Genomic DNA, 7,499 nt, shown 5'->3' on the forward strand with positions numbered 1-7,499 from the left:
TCATATGTCTCTTGGCCTTCCTTATATCCTCTTTCGAAAAGTGTCTATTTAGGTCCGTTGCCCATTTTTTGATTGGGTTGTTTATCTTCCTTTTCTTAAGTTCTATGAGTTTCCTGTAAATGTTGGTGCTTAAACCTTTATTGGTGATAACATTGGCAAATATGTTCTCCCATGCAGTGGGCTTTCTTGTTGTTTTGTTGATGGTTTCTTTTGCTATACAAAAGCTTTTTATTTTGACATAGTCCCATTTGTTTAGGGAGGATAAGGACACGTATGTAATATCTTACTCAATAAAGAGAGAGAGAAAAAAGATTGTCATCAATGACTCTTTTTCACTAATAAGAATTGCATTGATATAAAGCATGCCTAAGCACTCAGAATTACTGATGTACAAGTATAAAGTTCCAGAATTTGAAATACATCACATCTCTTATTTTCTATAAATGGATGTAATTTTTACTTGAGCCTGCCCTGCATTTGAGCTATCACAGAATTTAACCTTAGTTAGCCATTCTTGGGATTAATTTCACACTAAGGTTATGTCATAGTTCCTGGGTCTGAGACATGGCCAAGGCCCAGAGGTCTAGGAGGCCTCTCTCTGGTCACATGGCATCAGTACAGTTGATTTACTGCAGGCACATCTGTTTTCTCTGTGAGTCAGGCCTATTTCGTGACTTATTCTGGAAGGCATAATGGGAGGGTGAAGTCAATAGAGTGCTTCATCAGAGCACCAGCAGCTATTCCATGGGAAGAAAATGCAGACTAGAAACAACACATTGAAATGGAGAGAACAGGAGAGGACAGGCTAGTCAGAGAGTTATGTCACATTCATAAGTAGTACTCCCTCTCCAGGCATGAAAAGTCTAAAGAGAAGGTGACCTTTTAAAAATCTCTTCTAGAAACCCTGCTCAGTGACTTTCCTAGGCTAGAACTGTGTCACACGTAATCCCTTATGTGCAAAGGACTCTCTATAAGGGTGAGTATATTTCTCTGGGTACATTACTACTCTGAGCAAAATTGGGATTCTTTAGTGAGGAAGGAGGGGAAAATGGATATAAGGCTAGGCAACTAGCAATGTCAGCATGAATAATATCCTCCACTTAAAAATGAGCACACTAAGTCTTACACCCTTCTTTACAAACATAAGCCATGAAATCTTTGTGGCTGCTTTAGAGGTATCATAATAAATCTCATTCCTAAGGAGACAAGTATGGAGTCTGTAATGACATTGTGTATCTTAGATTTGCAACCTGTGTATAATGGGGCTCTTCTAGAGCTTGGAGCTTTAAGAGACATTTGATGAGGTAGCTTTGCCACCAGGGAAGAGTCATGCAACTAGACCTGAGGTTGTGCACAGGAAGAATCTGCGCCCCCCGCCCCACACCGCCCCACCAGGTCCTTGGGTGATGGTAGCTAAGGAGTTACTGGAGAAAGCCACAAGCCTGTCATTTTGCTTCTTCACCAAAGTGTCCTAAACATCTATGATCTCATGGTATCTCCCAGCCAGTGTTAGGGGGCCTGCTCTGTGACCACCAGGAGGTTTTTTATTTGGTTAAGGTCATGGACAGAGAACTCTTTGGACTACCTGCCTGGGCAGAGTTGGCTGTCCGCACAGACTGCAGCGGGAGGAATCTCCCTCAGAATCTCAGAAAGTAGGCCCTAGCACTGGCAAGTTTCCATGACCCCCAGACCACACCACCTCAGCACTTTCTCCTTTCATTCCCAATTTAACTCATAAAGTTGCTCAATGATACTCCTTACACACAAAAAATTACTTAGACTATGCCCCTTACCACCTAGTCAAGGAGGTACAGGCGATCCAACCTTGTCTTGAAGATCAGGACAGCTCGTAGGGGGCCAGGTGACAATCACCACCTGAGTGGTACAGAGAAGGTTCAGAAGGGCTTGTAATTCAGAAATACCTATGCAATATATTGAGTTTTCCCAGAAGGAACTTTGACTTGGATAAAGATAGTCTGTGTAGTGGTTAAATGTACACACTCTACAGCCAGACTGCTGTAGAACCAGACTCCTGGTTCCACCACTGCCTAAATATGCAGCCTTAGAAAAGTTGCTTAACCTGGCTGTGTCTCAGTTTCTCAACTGGGAAATAGTGATAAGAAAAAAAACCACACTGCAACCTCAGGGAATGGTTATAATATTAAATGAATTTATATAAAGCATGTAGAACAGTACTTGATGCAGAATAGTACTCAATAAATATTATCTGCCTACCATTGTCCCATTTCTAATGCACAGGGCTTAAAATAGGTCATAGCTCACACATCACTGGGCTGATGATCCCCAAGAGGAGAAAGGCTTCTCCAAGAGGAGAAAGCTGTGTTATATCATAAAGCAAGAGAGAGATCTTTTTTGCTTCAGATGGTAATACTCTCAGTCAATCAACCTACATCTCTTCTTCATACACTCAAGCACACTCCTGTGCACAATATTACATACACAACCTAATTTAGGTGAGAGAGAAAGTGGACAAAAAGAAAAACATAAAGAGAAGACTCAGATGAGGCAGAGTAAGTTAATGTAAGTGAAAAATAAAGAAGAAAGGATGCCATTTTTCATTTCTTCAGACTCACATTCCAGTTATGGTGCTGGTTGTCTTATTTTTTTTTTTTTTTTTTTTTTTTTTTTCTCTTTGTTTTTGTCTTCTCCCGCTTTTCCCAATCTCATTTCGGCACTCCTTTTTGTTTTTCATTTTTCTCTTTACATTAACTCCAAAAAGTGACAGTTCAGAGTACCTGAAGAGTCGACTTTGGGATATCTCCCTCCTAGGACATTAGTCCTTCTCTGTATTGGGTTCAAAATCACTCAGACTCTCAGGAACCATGAACATCAACCCAATTAGAAGACACATTGGCCTTGAGAGAAACAAGCTCCTGAGCAGAGAGAACTGTGAGTGGGATAAGGGGAATGTAAGAGAATACTCACTTGTCTGACCTTAGAGATCATCACAGAGTAGGCCCAGGCTTACAGATCACCAGATATTAGCAGAAATCCAATACATCCAGCAGGCATTCAGTGAGTTTTTAAAAAGAGTATTTTTTTCTCCTTCAGCTTCTCTAAGAAATTTGAAAACTGGCTCATCCTCCAATGAAAAGGAAAATCGAGGCTAGTGGGAGGCGAAGTAGAGGGACTTAATAAAGAGAGAAGAGACTGAGCTAGTGTTCTGAGACCCTGTCAACTGAGCATTAGAGCTTAGACCTTAGCCTCCAGTTGGAGGGGACCAAGGGAAAGTCAGCTCCCCCTCACTAGAGAGCTGAACTCAGAGACACCAGGACTTAGAGTTCTGAGCAGGTCACATTGTAGACATCAGCCAAGTTATATATTTATTCTGACAATGTATACGACAGATTGCAGCAAAGTACCTTGATTTAACTCAGCCCACACATTGTGGTAACTTTCTGACAGAGGGAAGGAAACTATCTTGGGAGTCTGGACTCTATCTGAGTTAAACTCTGAGAGTTTGGTTGTATAAAAGATGAGGAGAGCAGAGAGGAACTGGTTGCTCTTTATTTTGTCTGTATTAAAACTTAAAAAAAATTCTATACCAGCCATCTGCAACATTTTTATTATTCAACAATTTAGAAATTAATTTGATTTTTTTTTTAAAAAACATATGTTTACTTGATGTAAAATTAAGGTTCCAAAAGCATAACAAAATAAAAATACTCATCTCACCTCTGACCCCTAGCGATCCTGTTTCCCTCCCTACAAGAAACAACTCAATGATATATTTCTGAGATTTAGCCATGTTGATACATGTAAGTATAGTTCATTCATTATAATGGATGCACAATATTCCAATATTTGAAAATAGCACAGTTTATTTATCCATTCTCAAGAAATTTAGGTTATTTCCAATTTTGTATAATAAAAAACAATTGAAAGGGAAAGGAAGATGGTGGCACAGGTAAATGCCTCTACTCGCCGCCTCCCACAACCACTTCAAAATTACAACTAAAATATAGAACAACCATCATCCAGAACCACTGGAAAGCTGGCTGAATGGGAGTCCTACAACTATAGAAGTAAAGATGAGAGCACACTGAGACTAGTAGGAGGTGCAAAGGCATGAAATGGGCTGGTCCGGCACCCATGTGTGCCACTTTTTTAATCAGAAAGAGAGATTGTCTCTGTGGAGGCCTCCTGGAGGAGCAAGGGGTCCAAGCCCCACATCAGACACCCAGCCCAGGATCCCGGAGCTGAGAAAAGAAGTCCCTATGGGCAGTAAGAACTATGGGCTGTAAGAACCAGTGTGGATTGGGGCTCAGTGACACAAAGGCTGCTGGAGATCCAGCTGTTCCTCCTAAAAGGCCGGCACCATGAACTGAACTTACAAGGTCCCACTTCCTCTGAGTTCCAGTGCCAGGGTGAGGCTTAGGGAACACTGACACAAAAGAGGAAGAACTAGATTTTCTGGCATTGGTACAGGAACTCAGGGGAAGCTTTCTCCCAGACAGAAGTGCTCTCAGGGATCATTGTTGCTATGCTGTGACCTCCGCAGTTGCAGGGCTGACTGGCAGACAGCCATTTCTCTTTGCTCCACCCTGGTGATTCCCTAAGACCCCACCTCATCCAATTTACAACCCCACCCAAGCTGAATTTGGCAGCTTTTTCATATGAATGGCCTGTCCTTGATCAGGCTAAAATCTCTCAAACAAGCTGCAGCTGGGTCAGGGAGCCCCAAATCTATCTCTAAAAGGTCCAAGACCCGGCACCAGCATCAGCTTGCCTTGTTTCATAGCTGGGTCTTATCTGGGCACTTCCAAGCCCAATACAAAGAGGAGGAATCTTCAGATCTCTCTGTAGCTCCTGCTGGGTGGCCACAGGCAGTGGTTGACTTTTCACATCCCTGGAGACCCAAGAGCCAGTGTACCCAGTGGTCAGTGTCAGACCATGCCAGATTATAACTCTACTCATCCATAAGTGACAAACTCAAGGGGCAGACTCAGTGAGCACCAAAGCCCCACTGAAGCAAGTCCTGCTCCATAAGGGTGTCTCCTGCACAGCTGCTCTCACACTGTACTTACAGCCGGTCTTCACAGCCAATGGGCCTGGAAGTTAATTCCTCCCAGGACACCAACAGCAATCAAGTCTCAACTACAACAAGACTATGCTCAAAGCCCACAAAGTTGTGCACCTAGAGTTCCCAGCTCAGGTGACTTGGGAAGCTGAGCAGCTGGGCCCTATATAACACCTACTATACAAGGCTACTCTACCAACAAGGAGACATAGCAGCTCTACCTAATACATAAAGTAAAAACAAATATAGGGAAGCAGCCAAAATGCAGAGACAATGAAACATGTCACAAATTAAAGAAATGGAAGAAAGCAAACTACTGGATATAGAGTTCAAATCCACAGTTATAAGGTTACTAAAGAATCTTCTAGAAACCTTCAAAAACATGGAAAAGGGCAAGTTAGAAATTATGCATACACTCACTGAAATAAAGAATAATATACAGGAATTCAATAGTAGAGTAGAGAATTCTTATAATCAAATCAATGAATTGAAATATGAGGAAGCAAAAAACACTCAACCAGAAGAGCAAAAAGAAGAAAGAATCCAAAAAGATGAGATAGTGTAAGGAGCCTCTGGGACAACTTCAAGTGTACCAACATTCACAGTATGGGGGTGCCAGAAAAAAAGAGAGCAAGATATTAAAAACCTACTTGAAGAAATAATGACAGAAAACTTCCCTTACCTGATGATAGAAATAGGCATAGAAGTCCAGGATGCACAGAGAGTCCTAAACAAGAGGAACCCAAAGAAGACTACACCAGATTACAAAACAACACTAAGACACATCATAATTAAAATGTCAGGGGCTAAAGACAAAGAGAGAATCTTAAAAGCAGCAAGAGAAAAGCAGTTAGTTACCAAAAGGGAATACCCATATGACTGTCAGCTGATTTCTCAACAGGAACTATGCAAGTCAAAGGGAGTGGAAAGAAATATTCAAAGTGATAACTAGTAAGGACCTACAATCAAGATTACTTTGCCCAGCAAAGCTATCATTTAGAATTGAAGGTCAGATAAAGAGCTTCACAGACAAGAGAAAGCTAAAGGAATTCATCACCACTAAGCCAGTATTATATGAAATGTTGAAGGGTATTCTTTAAGAAGAGGAAGAAAAAGAAAAAGATAAAAAATATGACAACAAGCTCACTCACCACCAATGGCCTGCCTTGCCTCCTGCATGCCCTGCCACTGCCCTGCAGAAATGCTTCGATTACACACAGTCCACCAGATTAGGCCCATGTTCAGGGCACTGGCTCCTCATGTCACTTGGGCATATGCCAAAGATGTAAAATTTGGTGCAGAGGCTCGAGCCTTAATGCTTCAAGGTGTAGACCTTTTAGCCGATGCTGTAGCCATTACAATGGGGCCAAAGAGAAGAACAGTGATTATTGAACAGAGCTGGGGAAGTCCCAAAGTAAAAAAGATGGTGTGACCATTATAGTCCATTGACTTAAAAGATAAATATAAAAATATTGGTGCTAAACTTGTTCAAGATGTTGCCAATAATACAAATGAAGAGGGTGGGGATGGCACCACCACTGCTACTGTGCTGGCATGCTCCATTGCCAAGGAAGGCTTTGAGAAGATCAGTAAAGGTGCTGATTTCCAGTGGAAATCAGGAGAGGTGTGATGTTAGCTGTTGGTGCTGTAATTTCTGAACTTAAGAAGCAGTCTAAACCTGTGACAACCCCTGAAGAAATAGCTAAGATTGCTACAATTCCTGCAAATGGAGACAAAGAAATTGGCAACCTAATTTCTGACACAATGAAAAGGGTTGGAAGGAAAGGCTTCATCACTATAAAGGATGGAAAAACACGGAATGATGACTTAGAAATTGTTGAAGGCATGAAGTTTGATCAAGGTTATATTTCTCCATACTTTATTAATACAGCAACATGTCAGTAATGTGATTTCTAAGATGCATACATTCTGTTGAGTGAAGAGAACATTTCTAGTGTTCAATCCATCGTACCTGCTCTTGAAATTGCCAATGCTCACCGTAAGCCCCTGGTCATAATTGCTGAAGATGTTGATGGAGAAGCTCTAAGTACACTTGTTTTGAATAGGCTAAAAGCTGGCCTTCAGGTTATAGCAGTCAAAGCTCCAGGTTTTAAGTACAATAGAAGAACCAGCTTAAAGGCATGGGTATTGCTACTGGTGGTGTCGTGTTTGGGGAAGAAGGATTGACTCTCAATCTAGAAGATGTTCAGCCCCATGAATTAGGAAAAGTTGGAGAGGTCATTGTGACCAAAGATGATGCCATGCTCTTGAAAGGAAAAGGTGACAAGGTTCAAATTAAAAAAACATATTCAAGAAATCTTCGAGCCAAAACCGGTTTGGCTCAGTGGATAGAGCGTCAGCCTGCAGACTGAGGGGTCCCAGGTTCGATTCTGATCAAGGGCATGTACCTGGGTTGCGGGCACATCCCCCTGGTGGGGATGTGCAGGAGCTGGGGCAC

General features: G+C 41.8%; 1 pseudogene; it reads left to right on the forward strand.

Annotated features, from left to right (window-relative positions):
* Positions 1 to 6,242: 6,242 nt before the first annotated feature.
* Positions 6,243 to 7,499, forward strand: part of LOC102767096 — a 2,135-nt pseudogene continuing 878 nt past the window's right edge.

This window comes from Myotis davidii, unplaced genomic scaffold (assembly GCF_000327345.1).
Source record: "Myotis davidii unplaced genomic scaffold, ASM32734v1 scaffold517, whole genome shotgun sequence".
NCBI lineage: Eukaryota > Metazoa > Chordata > Mammalia > Chiroptera > Vespertilionidae > Myotis > Myotis davidii.